The sequence below is a fragment of the Struthio camelus genome, chromosome 5 (genome assembly GCF_040807025.1).
Source record: "Struthio camelus isolate bStrCam1 chromosome 5, bStrCam1.hap1, whole genome shotgun sequence".
Lineage (NCBI taxonomy): Eukaryota > Metazoa > Chordata > Aves > Struthioniformes > Struthionidae > Struthio > Struthio camelus.
The window spans coordinates 13,828,851-13,855,082 of NC_090946.1; positions in this window are offsets into that span (position 1 = coordinate 13,828,851).

Genomic DNA, 26,232 nt, shown 5'->3' on the forward strand with positions numbered 1-26,232 from the left:
TGCAGCTGCACCCATCTACAATCCGATTCAAACACGTACTCAGGCTCAGAAATGCTCTCAGTCATGATCGGGGCCAGTTTGGAACAGGTTACACATCAAGTAGCACGCTCTGCAAAACCCCATTCGGCTCTAGCAGGGTCACGGGGGCGTACTGGTCCCAATGACTGATATGCTTTCCATTTCTTCCGTTCCAGTTTGGACCACCTCTCTGTGTTCTCATTTCCACCCCCAGGGTTTGCCTTCCCATAAGGGCGAACATAATGGACAAGCACTAAGAGAAAACCCAGGCACACGCTTCCTCCAGGAGCCTCAAGCTCCCATCAACTGTTGCAACCTCCTTCCTTGGTTGGGCCATTTGCAGCTCTCTCATTTTTCTGGACGCGTCTGGAGGAATCCCTGCACTGCCCACTATCCACCAAGGACCTAAACATTTGACTCCCCTCCTTGGTCCCTGACCATTTTCAGGTGGAACCTCAATTTCTGCTTTCTGTAGTGCTTGCCACACTGCTGCTGCTGCCTCCTCCACTTTCTCAGGGGAAGGTCCTCCCATCAGAACATCTCTCTATTAGTACAGTTCCCCATCTGGAGGCAGTGCGACTGTCTGTACAAGTTCAGCAAGGGCAGCAGGAGCAATCGTGGGGGAATGCTTGTCCCCCTCCTTGGGGGGGGGTGTGTGGGGGGGGGAAGTCTGGTAAAGGCATATTGCATTCCCTCCCCAGGGAAAGCCAACTCCTCTTTATCCTCTTCCTGCAAGGGGACCAGAAAGAACATCTCCTTCCTGGTTAGCGCCACCATCCAGGGGTGTGCAGCTGCTTGCAATAGAGCTGTTAACGCTGCACTATTTGGTCCAGCAGCTGTTAAGGGGGCCCTGACCACTCATTCCCAAACACCACTTCCCATCTGCTTTCCCAACTGGCCACAGAGGCGGGTCATATGGGGAGTGGGCTTTGGAGATCATTTGCCCTTTCTCCAAATCAGCTCTGGCTTCAGAAATCCCATTGCGCGCCGCAGCAGAGACCGGCTATTGTTGTCCGTCAGCGATTTCTCAATCGGAGAGTGCAGGGCTGGGCAAAGTACACACACTACAGCCTCCCTCTTTCTACGGGGGTTAGTACCCATGTTTGAGCTGAAGGAACACACACCACCAGCCAGCAGGCACCACGTTCGTCTGTTTAAAACATCAAAAGTTCAAATATATTCCAAAAAAGCCAGTAGTCGACATGCGCCTCTTGCCCGGGAGCCATGAATTAACCCTTGGCAGTTTGGCACACAACACTCGCTCCCTTCACACCCAGTAATTCTAACTCTCTGCCCTCCGGGTCACACACCCAGCTCCTAGGCACCTCGTGGTGTTAGCATTGACATTTGTGCTCCTGTATCTATTACAACTTCACCAATTGTCCCTGAGGACCAACTGCAATCTAGATACATGGGCCATTATCACTTCTCCACCCATAAGCCTCCCCTTGCCCAACAGGCAGACCCAATTGCCTTCTGGGCATTGCTTGGGGTTTTCCCCTTTTTTCGTTTTTTTCCTCCTTTCTTTTTTCTTTCATGCCCTGCAAGTCCTCCCTAGGCATTGTCTCTCTCTCTCTGGGAGCTGGCACTGGCGGAGTCAAAGTACGCCCCCCCCCCCCCCCCCACCTTTGGCCATTCTCTTGTTTCTGGGATGCTTCAAGCACACTCCAGACAACGCCAGTAGGCCCACCTTGAATCCTGAGGCTTTCCTCCACAGCCCATTGCTCAGTTCCCGATATCCTGTTCGCGGGTCTGGAGGCTTATTTCCCTTTGACTTAGTTCCTATTCCCAGGGGGAGCCTATATCACTGGTCTCACCCTATGAGCTCTTCCCCCCGGGGCTTCAGGTTCCCTTTTTCAGCTGTTAGATCGGTCCCAGCCCATTTCATGCCTGGGCTTAACCTTGCCATGCATGAATTCGGCCCACGCAGGGAGTTGCCTGGGCTTCCCTGGGCGGGTATTCTGCAGCTGTTCAGTTGTCAAAGGCAACAACAACTCAGCTGCCTTCCTACCTTCCAGGTCTGTCTTTAGCTCCTGCTCCTTTCTATTCCTAGTCTCCCTTTCTGGATACGCAGCTTCTAAACAGATACCTCTTGCCGAGAATGCCTCTCCCTTGTCCATCCCTTGTGTGGCCCCTAGTTACCTTCAGGCATTCTTCAGCAGCTTCCCAATTCTGCTCCTTGCCACCGAGCCCACTCTTCTGAGAAGGGACTTGCGTTCACTCCATACCTCCATCAAGAACTGGCGATACTACTGCCCCGTGCATATATTAGAAAATAGCTGAGCACACCTTCCCGCGTCTTCCCTCAACCCGGGCTTCTTGCTTCCCTGCAATGCTAAATCACTCGGGCTCCAGCCTTGCTTAGTAAATACAGGCAGCACTGGAACAGAGCAGGGGGAGCTCCCCCTGCTACGCCCGGCTGTAACACTGCCAGATTAGGTAAAACATTGGGACCCCTAGGGGAGAGTCCAGCAGCTGGCAGAGTAGAAGTAGGAGAAAGAGAGAGAGAGCAAGTGACAGATAAATCTCTAGGAGGTGAGAGCAAAGGGGTATAGGGTGGAGCGGTTGCTGCGGGCACATTGCGCGGGATACTTGCGCCTACTACGGCCAGAGTCACTCTTTGCGGGGTTCCCCTCTTCTTTTGCCTCAGGTGCTGACAGTCCCACGCCCAGCTGTCCCACACGGACCAATCTCCCATTGGAATGAATGAAACATATGGAACAGCAGTACAGACTCTTCCCATCAGTTACTCAAGGGTCGATGGAACAGATCAGTCTGGTGCTACGCTCCCCCTGCTGAGCTCACACATCCCCAACACACTACTGCCAAAACTACAACATTTGAAAAGTACTGTTACCTAATAGACATTCATATCATAACAAATGCAACTCTCAACATGATTGGCCACATTGTCTTACCATCCTTCCCCCCCCCCCAAAGAGATCCACAACTGCTTCTTCTGATAAGTTCATGCAACGAGCATCAACAAGTAGCTGGGCAACTGGACTTCACCGACAGAAGCTTGAGCATCAACAGCATATCCAGTGATCTCTGCACTCCTCAGTTTCTAAAGCTGGCTACTCTGCCACACTGCAAAGACATCCATTGGACAATAAGCACATACAAGTAGAAATACAGCAAAGCACACATGCTAACTCTATTGCGTGGCAGCACTACAAACATTCTCAAAGGTCATCCAAGCAGCAGCAGCACAACTCACAAACTGGGCTGTAAGAAAAAAATAATTCACACCTAGAGATTACATTTCAGAGAAGGACATCACTTAGGGTAGACTCAGGACAGGTCACACGTGGAACAGAGGGAAGCCATCTTGCGGACTCCAAAGCATACCAATTCTGCCCAACGCTTGGCATTTCAGCATCTCGAGTCGAGCTTCTCACATTACTCCCCAACTAGCCTTGCAGTGAATAAACGGGGACCCACAAAGAGATGTTAAACGTTCCTTAACCCGAGAGCTTCAAGTCTTTCAGGATAACCGAAACAAACAGAGCTGGGAAGGAGGCACTCAGAAGGTTCACCAGGCTTACCTCAAAATCCTGCTACAGTAAAAGAAAGCTGATATAGCAATTAATGCGCCAAGTCACGCTTACAATTCCTTGCAGTGGCTTCGAGGACAGATGCCTCAAACTAGGGCATCATTTTAAAAAGCAAGCTATCGGATTCCCTGCGCATAAGGAACCTCTCCTAGTTACTCTCTTATTTTATAGTCTAGTCTTCTAGCTTAAAACATCAGTCTTGGCCACACTAACATGCTAGGAGGGAACAAAGAGTCATCGGAAGGCTGCACATAAACGCTCCCTGCATTTACTGGTGGGGAAAAATCACCACTTCCTCTCTGAAGGACAGGTCAGGCTACTGAAGCTGAAACATCAGCATCCCGAGAATTAAACAACTCGACAGCATGGCATTAACTTCCAGTGCCAAACTCACAGCACTCTATGCTTTTCAAATCTCTTGTTTAGCTATGCCTTACTAAAACTACTAAACGGAAGCCACCTTCCTCAAAACCGACCCCGTTCCTCCTGGCCACCCCTCTACGGCCAACGGATCACCCACTGCATTTTTCCCACCAAAAGAAAACACTGATGACCCTCATGCTGAGGAAACTCCATTTCCTCCAGCACACGTTCCTGGCTGAAGGCTCAGCAGCTCCTGCAGCTCCTCCATCCTCCATAATCCTGCAGCCTGGACCTCTCTAGCCTTTGCCTCCAGCTTCCAGCAAGGCAAGGCAAGGCAAGTTTCAGTCTCCACTTTATACACCTCGGTGGAACCATTCCCCAATTAGACAGGTAAAGCCACAGCACGAAGCTTTTATTAAGTCTCCACCTACTAACACAATACACAGGTTGCCTCTGATTTACAATTACTAGCCTGCAGATTCATAGTGGCACTTCAGACAAAGCTGGAGGGCAAAAGAGGCTTCCTACATCCATTCACAGTGACAAGCACTCCTGCCTCAGACCACTGCAGGAGCAGCTACACGGACAGATGCCTTCTGCTCTAATGTTCATCTCCCACCTTCGACAGGCACCAGAGACATGCACAGGAACCGAGGTAGGCATCTCAAAGCACTTCCCAAATTGTTATGCTCCACTTCTCCTAACATTTCACTGCACCAAGCTGAGGAGGCCTACCTGGGAAATCAACTCTCTTGTCAAGCAAAGGGCAAAAGATCACTCACACTCAACTCTCTCCAGTCCTGCCTACTCAATACAACCTTCTTCAAGAAGCATCATTACAGCAGCCAGTACAAAAAACCATTAGATTTGCATGGGAAAGTACTCACGTCCTAAACGCAACCCTGTTCTATGGGGGGGGGCCAAAAAATAAAGCCTAATTGGCAACGCGTACCTATGCACATGCTCAGCCTCAAGTCCACCCAAGTATATTTCCATTACTTACGTTCACCAGCTACACTGACTAGCCAGGCAATCCCAGATGCTAGCTTGATAACAGCCAATATTTCCCTCTTCTGCCTTTCCTGCAAATATTTACCTGCTCTAATACAATTGGCACCCTGCACACAACTCTCTGAACTGATAAGAACCATCCTGCCATCTAGTCCTCACCTCCTCATGCACTCATACCAGCACTATATACTTCTCCAACAGAGTTTCACCAGGAAGCCACAGTATTGCAGAAGTTAGTCCTTTTTTTTTTTTTTTGGTACCAAAATAATTTCCAGCAGAATATGAAGAATAAAACCCCCACAGGAAAGCAGGAAACTCTCTCCTGGACAAAAATAACTACTGGTAGCTGCTGTTAAGACTCTAGCAAACCTCACCTTGTACCCCTCCCCGACAAAGCTATTCTCATGCAACATCCATACCCTTCAACCAGCACTCACTTTCACACTACTACTCACTGAAGGACTGATCCCCTGCTGAAGGAAAGTTCTTCTAGCCCCAAACACCTGCTTTTTTTTAATTTTATTTTGTCCTGCTCAACAACTGACCCCTAGAGACCAGCAGAAGTGAGGAATTTCTAGCAAGCCCTTGCCGACATTATAAACACACACTACACAAGTTGTAAACCAAGAGAGAGCATTCAGGCAGAACTAAGGTGAAACGCAGGCATGTCATTAGTCTGCTTTCAGGCACAGTCATTTCTTCCAGAAAGCCTGCACAAATGCCTAGAACTACAACAACATGCTATTATGTCTATTACATCCAATGAACCTGAGCATCAAGTGGCAAGTCATGCATGAGGCACCTGCAACCTCTCTAGCCCATTAATAGGGCTTCACACCTCCATGTCCTCTCTCCCACTCTCCCATGCATCATCTTCAGAAGCTGCTACAAAACTCTACTTTAAGACAATACATGCATGCAACAAGGCAGCAGTTCAAAAAGCAAGGCTCAGCCCTCAACATCCTTTCTTTACTTTTCTCCCTCCCTACAGGTAAAGCCACTTAGGTTTCATAACTGCTAGCCAAAGGAAATGAGACAACAACTACAACCACCACCACCACGAACCATGCTTTACATGGGTAACTCACAACTTACAACCACTAAGGCAGCAACCGTGCTTTAAGGCTTCAGTCAGGTCACTTCAAGGCCTGAGATTCTACAGCACTACTTCCCTACTCTCCCACATCTACTAACATGTCATTTAGAAACTGCTTCCAACCTACCTACTAGCCAAACACTGCTCTGAGAAGCTCACACTTGTCAGGCAAATCCTCCTGCATTTACTGCCCCATGACAAAACCAATATGCTACCTTGGGGTCTTGGGTCATACAAACTTTGTACTTCCACTACCATTAGGAGAGCAGGAAGAGAGAAAGGAAAAAAAAAAGGGAAACATTTTAGTTTCCTCTACACTAAAAAGCTAACCCACAACAGAGACCTTCAGCTATAGAAAACTCAAAGTAGCTCAAGTTCTGCCAGTGATATAGCCACACGCCTCTCTTGCTAGCAGTTGACTTCCCCAGGAATCACAATTCCAAAACCAACATCCCCTAGTGTCCAAACAGGAGAAGCATCTCATGTTACACCAGGTCACATGCTTACAGATCTCCAAGAACCTTGACCACCTTTTTAAAGCCAGTCCTGAAACTTTTTCTTCTACCTCAGGTCAACCCAGAGGTTTACTGAAGAGCAATGTTTGGCAGCTCTTGCTTCACAAGAACCACAGGTGAAACCACGAAAAAACATCGAGGGCAAGTATTTCATTTGTGACTCGCTAAAACTGATTTCTGTTCAACAATGACAGCACTGGGCAATATCTTAAAGTTACTGCTTTTACACAGGCCAGTATACTCAAGTAATACCAGGAGACAACAGTCCTGTCTTTCCAAACAAAGTCTAAATAGTTCCTGTCACATTAAAAAAGCCAAGAGGAAAAAAAAAATTGTTGCCTAGCTACAATACTAGTTCCTAAACCATTTCAGCAGCTCTAAATCCAGATGACAGCCTGCATTGACTCAGAGCAAGAATAGTACATGCAGCTGCTAGTCATTGGCTGAGATAGAGCCAACTCTCACAGGATCTCGCCCAGCAAACCCCAGTGAAACTCCACAATGGCACAGGAGACAGGAAACACCTAACAGCAAAAGAGTTCCTCCAAGATCAACGCATTTTAACCATGCCAGATCGCTCTCCTTCATCCATGACGCCTAACACACCCTTTTTCAGGCCATTTCCACATTCCAAGCCCAAACCACACATAATCTGTTCCAAGTTATGAACACTGACTGACAAGGGTCAATATGCCATTCAGGTTATCCTCGGAAAACAGAAGCAACTGCTTCAGCATTGCTTCCCTTTTCACTCCTCCTTCCCATACAAGGGGTCCATAGCTAACAAACACAACATATTTGCTTTACCCACTGTGTGAGTGGGTAACGTGTCAAACACCAGTCAGCTTGCTTGCCTATTAGCAAGTCATGCTCAAAAGCAGCAGATCTAGAGACCTTCATTCCACCAATACCGCAATGGAAAGCTACTCTACTCCCAAGACCTCAAGTGAAAGATCCATTTCACACCCAAACAAGCAGCAAGTTTAAGCCAGTCCAAACTGGTCCCCTACTGCAACTTCCCAAACGGACACAAGTTGCTACACATCTTCTCTTAACCTTCCAGGAAAATCAGCTGCTCCCCTCAACCCTTTCCACCCAAAACCTTCCTCCTACAAAACACAGTTCTGCAAGGATCACAAATACAAAACGCGACCTAGACACACCAGTCGCAAGCAACAACGCAAAAATACTCCCCTTAGTCATTGCCTAACTTCTTGGCCTTCAGCAGCAAGCACCAGCTCTTTCTTCTCTACTCGACCTCTAGATTTGCACGGGCACAAAGACAACTGGAGGCATTTCAGTAGCCAGTGTTGCCTACCTCTAAAGCATTGCAACCCACACAGGTAACACCAAGTCATCTTAACACAGCCAACGCTCTGAAGCCTAGCCTTCCCTTCACACAGGAACTTGCCTCATCAGCAATCACAGTTATCACTGCCATACATTTTAGAGGCTACGCGTCCAATCAATACATAAATCAATCAGTTGCAAGCTCAGCCTTAATAGCTTGAACCTTCAGCACTCCAGCACTTCAACTCTTGACAAAGCATCACTTCCACTGGATGCCCACACTGCCACTTTCCACTAACATCATCTCTCTCATTGCCCAGACAGAACTTGGCTTGCTTGTAAAGCTTCCTCACATGGCATAGCTCCACTCTTTTCTCTTAGAACAAGTACTCCAGAAAGCTTAATTGCCAACAGCAGAAAGCCTCAGCACTCTATCACCTCCTCTAAACCCCAGCAGGAACCAATTAACATTACAAGAGAAAGCACTCAGCTAAACCTCAGCACCAACCATGCCCTCCTCTATCAAACTACCATTCCTGCCTGCTTTAATACCAGCACCATTGGCTGCAACATCAACAAGCTTCCAGAAGGCAGCAAGGTCCCTCTACCATAACAGCTGGACCTCAGCCTACCTTCACCTGCTGGAATAACTGCACTTGCACCCAAGAAGGACAATAACTCTTCTCAAAGACAAGCATTGCAGGTCACCTCTTACTCAAGCATGCAGCTGAAGCAGCCCAGCAATCCTCTGCAGCCATGCCCTGACTCACTACCACACACCCTAGGCTCTCAAACCAGGACTGCTTCCTTCATGTGCCAACATCTCTGCTCAACACACTGAGCAGTTGGCTTACTCAGCATACAAGCACCTACATGACTCATAGGTCAAGAGCATACTACTCCTTCACAGGAGAAGCACATCCAATAGCCAAATAGCCTGAGCAGCTCAACATGGGATGCTTCTCACCAAGCATACAGGCCCTGTAGCACACTGCCTCTCTCACACTCACTCACTGACACCTGCTTTCAAACACTGGTTAACTCCTGCACTTGGGGGCGGGGGGGGGGAGGGGGGGCAAGAGGAAGAGTGGTCATGTCACTGGGAAACCTATTCCCCCAAGCACACTTTTGCATTTAAGCTAAAGGATCAAAACTCTTAGCCTACTGTCTGACACCAGCTTAGGGCATACTCAGTACTGGCAGAAGAACAGATGATCCTTTGCCCAAAGAATGTATTCCCCCCACCCCACCCATTTCATTGTCAACAACAACAACAATCACCACCACCACCCCCCACACTAAACACTCATTCCCACCTCCAGCCACAACAAAAGGAGGTCAAAAAACAGATGAACCCACTCCTTTCAGCAGCACTCCTGTGTCAAGGGGCTCCAACTAGCACCTTCAGTCTTTGCAAAAGACTCCACCTCATACATTAGTACTATCAAGACTGGCACTACACTCCAATTGCACAGCCTATCAAGGGCAACATATTACAGTAGACCTGAACGACTCCAAGGGACCCAAAGCAACAAACAGCCAATTAGCAGCTCCAATACACATTGCCTCCACTTTCTTGGGCAGGCACACAAACTTCAACCTCAGAAAGGTCTTCGAGAAAACTAGTTCTAGCACAAACCCTCTCTCTAGCCTGGCCTTACTTCCCCTCTATCAGGGAACACACAACAGTAATCAAATCAGGTTCAATCTCCCCCTACCCCCACCAAAAAAAAAAACAACAAACAAAGTAACATGACCCCACATCAGGAATAAGCCTCTCGACTCCCATGGGCCAAGCACCACTGCCCACCCCTCACTTCCAGACACAGCCACAGGGCAACCACAACAACCCCACTGCCTTCACCCAGAACCTCCCTTTCCCCCCCCACTAAACAAGGGCACCTGACCCAGCTCCCTCTCAGCTCCACCCAGTTCAAGCCCACCAGCTGAAAAGCAGCCCCCCAGACACCTTCCCCATCACTTCAGCTCACCTCCTTTGACACCCAGTCCAAAGGCATCTTCCACCACATGTACTTGCACACCCTCTCCCACAAACTCCTGCTCACTACTGCACTCGAGGGAGCGACATACACCCAGGCATGAACAAGACACAGACTCCCAGCACCACACTGCAAGAGCTCTTGGAGCAATCCTAGGCAGCACCCTGACAGAGCCAGTTTGAACAAGGTGCAAACACTTAGCCAGTCCCTTCCTTTCACTAGCGTCCATGCAAAGCCTTACCCAAGGCACACACACCTCTGCCATCACTACTCCCCTCAACACCAAACATCACATCAGCCGAAAGCATCCACTCCACTGCTGCTCCTCAACTCCCACCAGGCAACCGAGCTCAAACAACGTGCTCAGGCACAGTTCAAACCAACACACCCCCATCACAGAAGTACACACACAAGAGGCAACACTGCTAGCACGCACCCTTCGCGCTCCTACCTTCAGAGCTCGACGCACCAGCCACCGCTAAAGGTGACTAGCTGGAAAACCCACCTCTCGCTCCAGCTTACCCAGCTCTGTCTCCGGCGCACACAAACACCACTTCAACACCACCCACAGGACAGGCGAGCTGGAGCCAGGCCACACACGCTCACGCCGCCCCCGCCCCGCCCCAGCAGCCCCCAGGCCGCCTCCTGCCCCCGCCCCGCCCTCCCCACCTCGCCCTTCTGCCCGCTCTCCTCCTCGCCCGCTCCGCTCCGCGCTCCGCCTGCCCGAGCTCAGCAGCTCCTCGCCGCCCGCCCCCCGCCCCGCCTCGCTCTCCAGCCTCCCGCCGCCGCCGCCTCCCGCCCAGCGCCCCGCAAACGCCCCGCGCTCCCACCCCCCCGCCCCGCCCCGCCTCCGACCCTGCTCCTACTTCCCCCACCCCTTTCCCTGCCGCCCTTCAGCTCCCTTCCCCAGGCGGCGGGCGAGCAGGCGGCGGACGCAAACGCTCCCCCGTCCAGCGGCGACGCACCGGCCTCCTCAGCCGGGCGCCGGGCGACACCGAAGCCCCGCTCGGCCCCGGCCCCGGCCCCGCCCGACCGGCCGCCGCAAACCCTCCCCGGCCCGCCCGGCACCGACCCCGCCGCCTCCCAGCACCAGCACCAGCACCAGCAGCAGCCCCGCAGCCGCCAGCACCTTCGCGCAGCCTCCCGGCGCAGGCGCCGCCGCCCTTCGGGCCCCGAAAAGCCCCTTCGCCGCCCCCCGCCCCCTGCCCCTGCCGCTACCGCCCCCGAGCCCTGCCCGCCCGGCTGCGCCACGACCCACCGCGTGTCCCGCAGCCTGCCGCTCTCCAACTGCGCCGCGCCGCGGGGCCGGACGGGGCGGGATGGGGAGCCCTCCCCTTCCGCTCCGCCATCTTCGCCGCCAGGCGCCCCCCCACAGCCAGCCACCCCGCCGCCATCTTCGCCGCCGACCACACCCTTCCGCCCGGCCAGAGGCGGGAGCGGGGCGCCAATCAGCGGCGGGCGGCGCGCAGGCGCCCTCCAATGGCCGAGAGGCAGCTGGCCCGGCCGGCCAATCCCCGCGGCGGCCCGGGCGGAGGGCGGGAGGGAGCGGAGAGAGGCCGGAGATGGCGTCCGGCGGCCGTGGGCGCCGCCGAGCGAGCGAGCGAGCGAGCGAGCGGGCGGGCGGGCGGGCGGGCGGGTCCGGGTCTGCCGGCGCCAGGGACGCGGTCCCCGCTGTCCCCCCTCAGTGTCGCCCTCGCTGTCCCCTCGACCCCGTCCACCCCTTGTGCCCGCCCGCCTTGTGCCGCTCGGGCGCCTCGGCCGAGCTGCGGCTCTGGTGGGGGCGAAGGGCGAGAGCGGGCCGAGGGGCCCCTGGCAAAACAAGTGGGCCGGGAGCTGCTGGGCTCGGGGGTTGGTGGCCCTGGGCGAGGCGGCCAGGAGAGCAGGGCGGTCGGCTGTCGGTGGCGGCAGAGGGCAGCGGGGAGGGCAGGCGCCGTGCGCGGGCAGGGCAGGGGCTGCGGGCAGGGCAGGCAGGAAGCGGCGGTGGCTGGCGCGGGCCTGGAGCGGCCGGTGCCGAAGGCCAAGTGCTGGGAGCAGGTTGGGCTGTGCGCAGGGTGCCGCCAAGCGAGGCGGGAGGGTGCGTTGCGGGGGAGCGCTGCCCCCGAGGCGCTGCGTTGTCCCGCGAGGCCCGAGGGGGTGGGCTGCGCGAGGCGGGGTGTCGGCGAGGGCGGCGAGGCTGGAGGAGGCGCGGGTCGGGGGGCTGCTGTCCACGGAAAGGCCCGGCCGTGCGAGAGGGTCCCTAGGAAAGCTGCGCGTGGCCTTGTTGTGCTTGGTTTTGGCAGGCAGTGCGGTGAAGCGGAGCGCTTGGAGGGGGAAAGGCGGCGTGTGGAGCCTGTGGAGAGCGGGTGCCGGAGAGGCGGAGGCGGCGCTGGAGGTGCTGGTGCTGGCAGGGCCGCTGAGGGCAGAGGTGGCTTGAGGTGAGGTGGGAAGCAGAGGAAGAGGCTGTGGCTGGGTGTGGGACGTGTTGGGCTGTAGAGCTGCATTGCCATGTTGCCTGCTGCCTGGAGAGTGGAGGTTGGCTGTACTGGTGCTGGACCTGGGGGGCTGGTGCAGCGTGGTGCGGGGCCTGGTGGGCTAGGGTAGCGTGGTGTGGGGGAAGGGGGGCTGGTGCAGCCTGGTACGGCCTACTGCTAAGTCTGGTGGGCTTGGGAGAACACTCCGTCGGGGCGGAAACCACTCCGCCGACATAAAAACCACTCCGTCGGGCCTGAAACCACTCCGTCGGGCCTGAAATCAGTGCGTCAGGGCTGAAACCGCTCCACCAAGCTTAAAACCACTGCCTCCGACCGAAAACCACTCTATCGAAGCTGAAACGACTGTGCCAGGACCAAAACCACTCGGTCGGGGCGGAAACGACTCCACCAGGGCCAAAAGCACTCGGCTGACCTTAAAACCACTCCATCAAGCCTAAAACCATTCCGTGAGGGCTGGAACCACTCTGCCGAGCCTAGAACCACTGCGTCGGGGCTGAAACCACAGTGCTGTGGCGGAAACTGCTCCGTGAGGCCGAAAACCACTCCGCCGACATTAAAACCACTGCGCCAAGCCCAAAAACCCCTCCGTCGGGGCTGAAACCACTCCGCCAGGGCCAAAACAACTTGGCTGACCTTAAAACCACTCCATCAAGCCTAAAACCACTGCGTCGGGGCTGAAACCACTCCGCCGAGCCTAAAACCACTCCGTCGGGGCTGTAACCACTGTGCCAGGACCAAATCTACTCCGTCTGGGCTGAAACCACTCCACCAAGCCGAAAACCACTGCATCAGTCCGAAAACCGCTCCGTCGGGGCTGAAACCACTCCGTCGGGGCTAAAACCGCTGTACCAGGGCGAAAACCACTCATCTGACCTTAAAAACACTCCGCTGAGCCAAAAACCACTGCGTCAGGCCTAAAACCACTCCACCGAGCCTAAAAGCAGTGCGTCAGGGCTGAAACCACTCCGCCAGGGCCAAAACCACTCGTCTGACCTTAAAACCACTCCGCTGAGCCAAAAACCACTGCGTCAGGGTTGAAACCACTCTGCCGGGGCCAAAACCACTCGTCTGACCTTAAAACCACTCCGCTGAGCCTAAAAGCACTGCGTTGGGGCTGAAACCACTCCTCCAGGGCCAAAACCAGTCTGCCAGGGCCAAAACCACTCTGCCAAGCCTAAAACCACTCTGCCGGGGCCAAAAGCACTGCGTCAGGGCTGAAACCACTCTGCCGAGCCTAAAAGCAGTGCGTCAGGCCTAAAACCACTCTGCCGAGCCTAAAACCACTCCTCCAAGCCTAAAACCACTGCGTCAGCTGGGAAACCACTCCGCCAAGCCTAAAAGCAGTGCGCCAGGGCTGAAACCACTCTGCCAAGCCTAAAACCACTGCGCCGACATTAAAACCATTCCGCCGAGCCTAAAACCACTCCGTCAGGGCTGAAACCACTCTGCCAAGCCTAAAACCACTCCGCCGGGGCGAAAACCCCTCCGTCGGGGCTGAAACCCCTCCGCCGAGCCTAAAAGCAGTGCGTCGGGGCTGAAACCACTCCGCCGAGCCTAAAACCACTGCGTCAGGTGGAAAACCACTCCGCCGAGCCTGAAACCACTGCGTCAGGCCTGAAACCACTCCGCCGAGCCTGAAACCTCTGCGTCAGGCCTAAAACCACTCCGCCGAGCCTAAAACAACTCCGTCGGGGCCAAAACCACTCCACCAGTGCTGAAACCGCTCCGTCGGGGCTGAAACCCCTCCGTGAAGCCGAAAAGCACTGTGTCGGGGCTGAAACCCCTCCGTGAAGCCGAAAAGCACTGTGTCGGGGCTGAAACCGCTCCGTGAAGCCGAAAAGCACTGTGTCGGGGCTGAAACCCCTCCGTGAAGCCTAAAAGCACTGCGTCGGGGCAGAAACTGCTCCGTCAGGCTGAAAACCACTCCGCCAAGCCTGAAACCACTGCGTCAGGGCAGAAGCCACTCCGTGGTTGCTGAAAGCACTCCGCCGAGCCTAAAACCACTCCGCCAGGGCCAAAACCACTCGTCTGACCTTAAAACCACTCCATCAAGCCTAAAAGCACTGCGTTGGGGCTGAAACTGCTCCGTCAGGCTGAAAACCACTGCACCGGTGCTGAAACCACTCCGTGGTTGCTGAAACCACTCTGCCAAGCCTGAAACCACTCCGTCGGGGCTGAAACCACTCCGTCGGGGCTGAAACCACTCCGTCGGGGCTGAAACCTCTTCATCAAGCCTAAAACCACAGCGTCGGGGCTGGAACCACCCCGCCAAGCCTAAAAGCACTGTGTCGGGGCTGAAACCACTCCGCCGAGCCTAAAAGCAGTGCGTCGGGGCTGGAACCACTCCGCCGAGCCTAAAACCGCTGCGTCGGGGCTGAAACCACTCCATCAAGCCTAAAACCACTCCGTCGCGGCTGAAACTACTGCGTCAGGCCCAAAACAACTCCGTCAGGGCGAAAACCACTCCACCAGTGCTGAAACCACTGCGCCAAGCCTGAAACCAGTGCGTCGGGGCTGAAACCACTCCGCCAGGGCCAAAACCACTCGTCTGACCTTAAAACCACTCCATCAAGCCTAAAAGCACTGCGTTGGGGCTGAAACTGCTCCGTCAGGCTGAAAACCACTGCACCGGTGCTGAAACCACTCCGTGGTTGCTGAAACCACTCCGCCACGGCCAAAACCACTCTGCCAAGCCTAAAACCACTCCGTCGGGGCTGAAACCACTCCGTCGGGGCTGAAACCACTTCATCAAGCCTAAAACCACAGCGTCGGGGCTGGAACCACTCCGCCAAGCCTAAAACCACTGCGTCAGGTGGAAAACCACTCCGCCGAGCCTAAAAGCACTGCGTCGGGGCTGAAACCACTCTGCCAAGCCGAAAAGCACTGCGTCGGGGCTGAAACCACTCCACCAAGCCTAAAAGCACTGCGTCGGGGCTGAAACCACTCCGCCAGGGCCAAAACCACTGCGTCGGGGCTGAAACCACTCCGCCAGGGCCAAAACCACTGCGTCGGGGCTGAAACCACTGCATTAGGCCAAAAACCACTGGGTTGGGGCTGAAACCCCTCCGTGAAGCCGAAAACCACCCAGTTCACTTTAAAACCACTCCGTCAAGCCTAAAACCACTCCATCAAGCCGAAAACCACTGTGTTGGGGCTGAAACCACTCCGCCAAGCCTGAAACCACTCCGTCGGAGCCAAAAGCACTCCTTGGGGGCCTAAACCACTGCGTTGGACCTGAAACCACTCCGCCGAGCCTAAAACCACTCTGTCAGGGCGGAAACCACTGTGCCAGGACCAAAACCACTCCGTCGGGGTGGAAATTGCTCCGTCAGGCCGAAAAGGACTCCACCAGGGCCAAAAACAGTCCGCCGATATTAAAACCACTGCGCCGAGCTGAAAACCACTGCGTCGGGGCTGAAACCACTCCGCTGAGCCGAAAACCACTCCATCGGGGCTGAAACCACTCCGCTGAGCCGAAAACCACTGCGTCGGGGCTGAAACCACTCCGCTGAGCTGAAAACCACTGCGTCGGGGCTGAAACCACTCCGCAAAGCCAAAAACCACTCCGTCGGGGCGGAAACCACTCTGTTTAGCCTGAAACCACTCCATCAGGTCAAAAACCCCTCCTTCTGGGCTGAAACCACTCCGCCAGGCCGAAAACCACTCCGTCGGGGCTGAAACCACTCCGCTGAGCCGAAAACCACTGCGTTGGGGCTGAAACCACTCTGCCGAGGCTAAAACTACTCCATGGGGTCGAAAACCTCTGCGTCGGGGCTGAAACCACTCTGCCAGGCTGAAAAGCACTCCGTTGGGGATGAAACCACTCCGCTGAGCCGAAAACCACTCTGTCGGGGCTGAAACCACTCCGCCAGGCCGAAAACCACTCCGTTGGAGCTGAAACCACTCCGCCAGGCCTAAAACCACTCCGTTGGAGCTGAAACCACTCCGCCAGGCCTAAAACCACTCCGTTGGAGCTGAAACCACTCCGCCAGGCCTAAAACCACTCCGTCGGAGCTGAAACCACTCCGCCAGGCCGAAAACCACTCCGTCGGAGCTGAAACCACTCCGCCAGGCCGAAAACCACTGCGTCGGAGCTGAAACCACTCCGCCAGGCCGAAAACCACTGCGTCGGAGCTGAAACCACTCCGCCAGGCCGAAAACCACTGCGTCGGGCCTGAAACCACTCCGCCAGGCCGAAAACCACTGCGTCGAGGCTGAAACCACTCCGCCAGGGCCAAAAGCACTCGGCTGACCTTGAAACCACTGCATCAAGCCTGAAACTACTGCGTTGGAGCTCAAACCACTGCGTCGGAGGTGAAATCACTCCGCCAAGCCTGAAACCACTCCGTCGGGGCCAAAACCACTCCATTGGGGCCGAAACCACTCCGCCGAGCCTAAAACCACTCCATGAGGTCGAAAACCACTCCGTCGGGGCTGAAACCACTCCGCCAAGCCTGAAACCACTGCATCAGCCCTAAAACCACTGCGTGGGGGCTGAAACCACTCCACCAAGCCGAAAACCACTCCGTCGGAGCTGAAACCACTGCGCCGAGCCTAAAACCACTCTGTCGGGCTGAAACCACTGCGCCGAGCCTAAAACCACTGCGACGGGGCTGAAACCACTCTGTCTAGCCTAAAACCACTGCATCAGGTCAAAAACCACTTCGTCTGGGCTGAAACCACTCCACCAGTGCCGAAACCACTCCGTCGGACCTGAAACCACTCCACCAAGCCGAAAAGCACTCCGCCAAGCCTGAAACGACTCCGCCAAGCCTGAAACGACTCCGTCGGGGCGGAAACCGCTCCACCAGTGCCGAAACCACTCCGTCGGACCTGAAACGACTCCGCCAAGCCTGAAACGACTCCGCCAAGCCTGAAACGACTCCGCCAAGCCTGAAACGACTCCGTCGGGGCTGAAACGACTCCGTCGGGGCTGAAACGACTCCGTCGGGGCTGAAACGACTCCGTCGGGGCTGAAACGACTCCGTCGGGGCTGAAACGACTCCGTCGGGGCTGAAACGACTCCGTCGGGGCGGAAACCGCTCCATCAAGCCTAAAACCACTGTGTCGGGGCTGAAACCGCTCCATCAAGCCTAAAACCACTCCGTCGGGGCTGAAACCACTGCGTCGGACCTGAAACCACTGCTTCGGACCTGAAACCACTCCACCAGTGCTGAAACCACTGCGTCGGACCTGAAACCACTCCACCAGTGCTGAAACCACTGCGTCGGACCTGAAACCACTCCACCAGTGCTGAAACCACTGCGTCGGACCTGAAACGACTCCACCAAGCCTGAAACCACTCCGCCGAGCCTAAAACCACTCCGTTGGGGCTGAAACCACTGTGCCAGGACCAAAACCACTCCATCAGGGTGGAAATTGCTCCGTCAGGCCAAAAAGGATTCCACCAGGGCCAAAAACACTCCGCCGATATTAAAACCACTGCACCGAGCCTAAAACCAGTCCGTCGGGGCTGAAACCACTCCACCGAGCCTAAAACCACTGCGTCAGGGCTGAAACTGCTCCGCCAAGACGAAAACCACTGCATCAGGCCTAAAACCACTCTGCTGAGCCTAAAACAACTCCGCCGGGGCTGAAACCACTCCGCAAAGCCGAAAACCACTCCGTCGGGGCTGAAACCACTCTGCGAAGCCGAAAACCACTCCGGCGGGGCTGAAAGCACTGCGTTAGGCCAAAAACCACTCCGGCGGGGCTGAAAGCACTGCGTTAGGCCAAAAACCACTGCGTCGGGGCTGAAACCACTGCGTTAGGCCAAAAACCACTGCGTCGGGGCTGAAACCACTCCGCCAGGCCGAAAACCACCCAGCTCACCTTAAAACCACTCCATCAAGCCTAAAACCACTCCATCAAGCCGAAAACCACTGTGTTGGGGCTGAAATCACTCCGCCAAGCCTGAAACCACTGCGTCGGGGCCAAAAGCACTCCTTGGGGGCCTAAAGCACTCTGCCAAGCCGAAAACCACTGCGTTGGACCTGAAACCACTCCGCCGAGCCGAAAACCACTCTGTCAGGGCTGAAATCACTCCGCCAAGCCTGAAACCACTGCGTCGGGGCCAAAAGCACTCCTTGGGGGCCTAAACCACTCCGTCGGGGCGGAAACCACTGCGCCGAGCCTAAAACCACTCCGTCGGGGCGGAAACCACTGTGCCAGGACCAAAACCACTCCGTCGGGGTGGAAATTGCTCCGTCAGGCCGAAAAGGACTCCACCAGGGACAAAAACACTCCGCCGATATTAAAACCACTGCGCCGAGCCTAAAACCACTCCGTCGGGGCCGAAATCACTCCACTGAGCTGAAAACCACTGCGTCGGGGCTGAAACCACTCCGCTGAGCTGAAAACCACTGCGTCGGGGCTGAAACCACTCCGCAAAGCCGAAAACCACTCCGTCGGGGCGGAAACCACTCTGTCTAGCCTGAAACCACTCCATCAGGTCAAAAACCCCTCCTTCTGGGCTGAAACCACTCCGCCAGGCCGAGTCTAAAACCACTGCGTCAGGCCGAAAACCACTCCGTCGGGGCCGAAATCACTCCACTGAGCCGAAAACCACTGCGTTGGGGCTGAAACCACTCTGCCAAGCTTAAAACTACTCCATGGGGTTGAAAACCTCTGCGTCGGGGCTGAAACCACTCTGCCAGGCCGAAAAGCACTCCGTTGGGGATGAAACCACTCCGCTGAGCCGAAAACCACTCTGTCGGGGCTGAAACCACTCCGCCGAGCTGAAAACCACTGCGTCGAGGCCGAAAGCCACTCCGCCAGGCCGAAAGCCACTCCGCCAGGCCGAAAGCCACTCCGCCAGGCCGAAAGCCACTCCGCCAGGCCGAAAGCCACTCCGTCGGGGCTGAAACCACTCCGCCAGGCCGAAAACCACTCCGTCGGAGCTGAAACCACTGCGTCAGCCCGAAAACCACTGCGTCGGGGCTGAAACCACTCCGCCAGGGCCAAAAGCACTCGGCTGACCTTGAAACCACTCCATCAAGCCTGAAACTACTGCGTTGGAGCTCAAACCACTGCGTCGGAGGTGAAATCACTCCGCCAAGCCTGAAACCACTCCGTCGGGGCCAAAACCACTCCATTGGGGCCGAAACCACTCCGCCGAGCCTAAAACCACTCCATGAGGTCGAAAACCACTCCGTCGGGGCTGAAACCACTCCGCCAAGCCTGAAACCACTGCATCAGCCCTAAAACCACTGCGTGGGGGCTGAAACCACTCCACCAAGCCGAAAACCACTCCGTTGGAGCTGAAACCACTGCGCCGAGCCTAAAACCACTCTGTCGGGCTGAAACCACTGCGCCGAGCCTAAAACCACTGCGACGGGGCTGAAACCACTCCGCCGAGCCGAAAAGCACTGTGTCGGGGCTGAAACCACTCCGCCGAGTCGAAAACCAGTCCGCCGGGGCTGAAACCACTCCGCCGAGCCGAAAACCACTGCGTCGGGGCTGAAACCACTCCGCCGAGCTGAAAACCACTGCGTCGGGGTTGAAACCACTCCGCCAGGGCCAAAACCACTCGTCTGACCTTAAAACCACTCCGCCGAGCCTAAAAGCACTGCGTCGGGGCTGAAACCACTCCGCCGAGTCCAAAAGCACTGCGTCGGGGCTGAAAGCGTTCCACCAGGGCTAAAACCACTCTGCCGACATTAAAACCACTGCGCTGAGCCTAAAAGTACTGCGTCCGGGCTGAAACCACTGTGTCAGGCCTAAAACAACTCCGTCAGGGCCAAAACCACTCCACCAGTGCTGAAACCGCTCCGTCGGAGCTTAAACCCCTCCGTAAAGCCGAAAAGCACTGTGTCGGGGCTGAAACCACTCCGCCGAGCCTAAAACCACTCCATCAAGCCGAAAACCACTGTGTCGGGGCGGAAATCACTCCGCCAAGCCTGAAACCACTCCGTCGGAGCCAAAAGCACTCCTTGGGGGCCTAAACCACTCCGCCGAGCCTAAAACAACTCCGTCGGGGCCAAAACCACTGGGCCGAGCCTTAAACTACTCCATGAGGTTGAAAACCACTGCGTTGGGGCGGAAACCACTCCGCCAAGCCTGAAACCACTCCGTCGGGGCCAAAACCACTGCGCCAAGCTTAACACCACTCCGTCAGGTCGAAAACCACTCCGCCAGGGCCAAAACCACCCAGCTCACCTTAAAACCACTCCGTCAAGACTAAAGCCGCTGCGTCGGGGTTCAAACCACTGCGTCGGGGCTGAAACTGCTCCGTCAGGCTGAAAACCACTGCACCGGTGCTGAAACCACTCCGTGGTTGCTGAAACCACTCCGCCACGGCCAAAACCACTCTGCCAAGCCTAAAACCACTCCGTCGGGGCTGAAACCACTCCGTCGGGGCTGAAACCTCTTCATCAAGCCTAAAACCACAGCGTCGGGGCTGGAACTGCTCCGCCAAGCCTAAAAGCACTGCGTCGGGGCTGAAACCACTCCGCCGAGCCTAAAAGCAGTGCGTCGGGGCTGGAACCACTCCGCCGAGCCTAAAACCGCTGCGTCGGGGCTGAAACCACTCCATCAAGCCTAAAACCACTCCGTCGCGGCTGAAACTACTGCGTCAGGCCCAAAACAACTCCGTCAGGGCCCAAACCACTCCACCAGTGCTGAAACCACTGCGCCAAGCCTGAAACCAGTGCGTCGGGGCTGAAACCACTCCGCCAGGGCCAAAACCACTCGTCTGACCTTAAAACCACTCCATCAAGCCTAAAAGCACTGCGTTGGGGCTGAAACTGCTCCGTCAGGCTGAAAACCACTGCACCGGTGCTGAAACCACTCCGTGGTTGCTGAAACCACTCCGCCACGGCCAAAACCACTCCGCCGAGCCTAAAAGCACTGCGTCGGGGCTGAAACCACTCTGCCAAGCCGAAAAGCACTGCGTCGGGGCTGAAACCACTCCATCAAGCCTAAAAGCACTGCGTCGGGGCTGAAACCACTCCGCCAGGCCGAGTCTAAAAGCACTGCGTCAGGCCGAAAACCACTCCGTCGGGGCTGAAACCACTCCGCTGAGCCGAAAACCACTGCGTTGGGGCTGAAACCACTCTGCCAAGCTTAAAACTACTTCATGGGGTCGAAAACCTCTGCGTCGGGGCTGAAACCACTCTGCCAGGCCGAAAAGCACTCCGTTGGGGATGAAACCACTCCGCTGAGCCGAAAACCACTCCGTCGGGGCTGAAACCACTCCGCCGAGCTGAAAACCACTGCGTCGAGGCCGAAAGCCACTCCGCCAGGCCGAAAGCCACTCCGCCAGGCCGAAAGCCACTCCGCCAGGCCGAAAGCCACTGCGTCGGGGCTTAAACCACTCCGCCAGGCCGAAAACCACTGCGTCGGGGCTGAAACCACTGCGTCAGGCCGAAAACCACTGCGTCGGGGCTGAAACCACTCCGCCAGGGCCAAAAGCACTTGGCTGACCTTGAAACCACTCCATCAAGCCTGAAACTACTGCGTTGGAGCTCAAACCACTGCGTCGGAGGTGAAATCACTCCGCCAAGCCTGAAACCACTCCGTCGGGGCCAAAACCACTCCATTGGGGCCGAAACCACTCCGCCGAGCCTAAAACCACTCCATGAGGTCGAAAACCACTCCGTCGGGGCTGAAACCACTCCGCCAAGCCTGAAACCACTGCATCAGCCCTAAAACCACTGCGTGGGGGCTGAAACCACTCCACCAAGCCGAAAACCACTCCGTCGGGGCTGAAACCACTGCGCCGAGCCTAAAACCACTCCGTCGGGGCTGAAACCACTGCGCCGAGCCTAAAACCACTGCGTCGGGGCTGAAACCACTCCGCCAAGCCGAAAACCACTCCGTCGGGGCTGAAACCACTCCGCCGAGTCGAAAACCAGTCCGCCGGGGCTGAAACCACTCCGCCGAGCCGAAAACCACTGCGTCGGGGCTGAAACCACTTCATCAAGCCTAAAACCACTGCGTCGGGGTTGAAACCACTCCGCCAGGGCCAAAACCACTCGTCTGACCTTAAAACCACTCCGCCGAGCCTAAAAGCACTGCGTCGGGGCTGAAACCACTCCGCCGAGTCCAAAAGCACTGCGTCGGGGCTGAAACCACTCCGCCAGGGCCAAAACCACTGCGTCGGGGCTGAAACCACCCCGCCGAGTCCAAAAGCACTGCGTCGGGGCTGAAACCGCTCCGCCGAGCCTAAAACCACTGCGTCGGGGCTAAAACTACTGCGTCAGGCCCAAAACAACTCCGTCAGGGCCCAAACCACTCCACCAGTGCTGAAACCACTCCGCCAAGCCTGAAACCACTGCGTCGGGGCTGAAACCACTCCGCCAGGGCCAAAACGACTAGTCTGACCCTAAAACCGCTCCATCAAGCCTAAAAGCACTGCGTCGGGGCTGAAACTGCTCCGTCAGGCTGAAAACCACTGCACCGGTGCTGAAACCACTCCGTGGTTGCTGAAACCACTCCGCCACGGCCAAAACCACTCTGCCAAGCCTAAAACCACTCCGTCGGGGCTGAAACCACTCCGTCGGGGCTGAAACCTCTTCATCAAGCCTAAAACCACAGCGTCGGGGCTGGAACCACTCCGCCAAGCCTAAAAGCACTGCGTCGGGGCTGAAACCACTCCGCCGAGCCTAAAAGCAGTGCGTCGGGGCTGGAACCACTCCGCCGAGCCTAAAACCGCTGCGTTGGGGCTGAAACCACTCCATCAAGCCTAAAACCACTCCGTCGCGGCTGAAACTACTGCGTCAGGCCCAAAACAACTCCGTCAGGGCCCAAACCACTCCACCAGTGCTGAAACCACTGCGCCAAGCCTGAAACCACTGCGTCGGGGCTGAAACCACTCCGCCAGGGCCAAAACCACTCGTCTGACCTTAAAACCACTCCATCAAGCCTAAAAGCACTGCGTTGGGGCTGAAACTGCTCCGTCAGGCTGAAAACCACTGCACCGGTGCTGAAACCACTCCGTGGTTGCTGAAACCACTCCGCCACGGCCAAAACCACTCTGCCAAGCCTAAAACCACTCCGTCGGGGCTGAAACCACTCCGTCGGGGCTGAAACCACTTCATCAAGCCTAAAACCACAGCGTCGGGGCTGGAACCACTCCGCCAAGCCTAAAACCACTGCGTCAGGTGGAAAACCACTCCGCCGAGCCTAAAAGCACTGCGTCGGGGCTGAAACCACTCTGCCAAGCCGAAAAGCACTGCGTCGGGGCTGAAACCACTCCATCAAGCCTAAAACCACTGCGTCGGGGCTGAAACCACTCCGCCAGGGCCAAAACCACTCGTCTGACCTTAAAAACACTCCGCTGAGCCAAAAACCACTGCGTCGGGGCTGAAACCACTCCACCGAGTCTAAAAGCAGTGCGTCAGGGCTGAAACCACTCTGCCAAGCCGAAAACCACTCCACTGAGCCTAAAACCACTCCGTCGGGTCTGAAACCACTCCGCCAGGGCCAAAACCACTCGTCTGACCTTAAAACCACTCCGCCGAGCCTAAAAGCACTGCATCGGGGCTGAAACCACTCCGCCAGGGCCAAAAGCACTGCGTCGGGGCTGAAACCACCCCGCCGAGTCCAAAAGCACTGCGTCGGGGCTGAAACCACTCCGCCGAGTCCAAAAGCACTGCGTCGGGGCTGAAACCACTCCGCCGAGGCCAAAACCACTGCGTCGGGGCTGAAACCACTCCATCAAGCCTAAAACCCCTCCGTCGGGGCTGAAACTAGTGCGTCAGGCCCGAAACAACTCCGTCAGGGCCTAAACCACTCCACCAGTGCTGAAAGCACTCCGCCAAGCCTGAAACCAGTGCGTCGGGGCTGAAACCACTCCGCCAGGGCCAAAACCACTCGGCTGACCTTAAAACCACTCCATCAAGCCTGAAAGCACTGCATCGGGGCTGAAACCACTCCGCCAGGGGCAAAACCACTCCGTCGGGGCGAAAACCACTGCGTCGGGGCTGAAACCACTCCACCGAGCCTAAAAGCAGTGCGTCAGGGCTGAAACCACTCCGCCAAGCCTGAAACCACTGCGTCAGGTGGAAAACCACTCCGCCGAGCCTAGAACCACTCCACTGAGCCTAAAAGCACTGCATTGGGGCTGAAACCACTCTGCCAGGGCTAAAACCACTGCGTTGGGGCTGAAACCACTCCATCAAGCCAAAAACCACTGCGTCGGGGCTGAAACTAGTGCGTCAGGCCCAAAATAACTCCGTCGGGGCCAAAACCACTCCACCAGTGCTGAAACCACTCCGCCAAGCCTGAAACCAGTGCGTCGGGGCTGAAACCACTCCGCCAGGGCCAAAACCACTCGGCTGACCTTAAAACCGCTCCATCAAGCCTAAAAGCACTGCGTCGGGGCTGAAACTGCTCCGTCAGGCTGAAAACCACTCCGCCAAGTTTAAAACCACTCGGCCAGGACCAAAACCACTCCGTCAGGGCTGAAACCACACGGCCAGGGCCAAAACCACTGCGTGAGGCCTAAAACCACTCCGCCGAGCCTAAAACAACTCCGTCGGAGCCAAAACCACTCCACCAGTGCTGAAACCACTGCGTCGGGGCTGAAACCACTCTGCCGAGCCTAAAAGCAGTGCGTCAGGGCTGAAACCACTCTGCCAAGCCTAAAACCACTGCGCCGACATTAAAACCACTCCGCCGAGCCTAAAACCACTCCGTCGGGGCTGAAACCACTCCGCCGAGCCTGAAAGCACTGCGTCAGGCCTAAAACCACTCCGCCGAGCCTAAAACAACTCCGTCGGGGCCAAAACCACTCGGCTGACCTTAAAACCACTCCGTGAAGCCTAAAAGCACTGCGTCGGGGCAGAAACTGCTCGGTCAGGCTGAAAACCACTCCGCCGAGCCTGAAACCACTGCGTCAGGGCAGAAGCCACTCCGTGGTTGCTGAAACCACTCCGCCGAGCCTAAAACCACTCCGCCAGGGCCAAAACCACTCCGTCGGGGCTGAAACCACTCCGTGGTTGCTGAAACCACTCCGCCGAGCCTAAAACCACTCTGCCAGGGCCAAAACCACTCCGTCGGGGCTGAAACCACACCGCCAGGGCCAAAACCACTGCGTCAGGCCTAAAACCACTCCGCCGAGCCTAAAACAACTCCGTCGGGGCCAAAACCACTCCACCAGTGCTGAAACCGCTCCGTCGGGGCTGAAACCCCTCCGTGAAGCCGAAAAGCCCTGTGTCGGGGCTGAAACCCCTCCGTGAAGCCGAAAAGCATTGTGTCAGGGTTGAAACCACTCCGCCAGGGCCAAAACCACTCGTCTGACCTTAAAACCACTCTGCCAGGGCCAAAACCACTGTGTCGGGGCTGATACCACTCCGCTGAGCCGAAAACCACTGCGTCGGGGCTGAAACCACTCTGCCGAGCTGAAAACCACTGCGTCGGGGCTGAAACCACTCCGCAAAGCCGAAAACCACTCCGTCGGGGCGGAAACCACTCTGTCTAGCCTGAAACCACTCCATCAGGTCAAAAACCCCTCCTTCTGGGCTGAAACCACTCCGCCAGGCCGAGTCTAAAACCACTGCGTCAGGCCGAAAAACCACTCCGTCGGGGCTGAAACCACTCCGCTGAGCCGAAAACCACTGCGTTGGGGCTGAAACCACTCTGCCAAGCTTAAAACTACTCCATGGGGTCGAAAACCTCTGCGTCGGGGCTGAAACCACTCTGCCAGGCCGAAAAGCACTCCGTTGGGGATGAAACCACTCCGCTGAGCCGAAAACCACTCTGTCGGGGCTGAAACCACTCCGCCGAGCTGAAAACCACTGCGTCGGGGCCGAAAGCCACTCCGCCAGGCCGAAAGCCACTCCGCCAGGCCGAAAACCACTGCGTCGGGGCTGAAACCACTCCGCCAGGCCGAAAACCACTGCGTCGGGGCTGAAACCACTCTGCCAGGCCGAAAACCACTGCGTCGGGGCTGAAACCACTCCGCCAGGG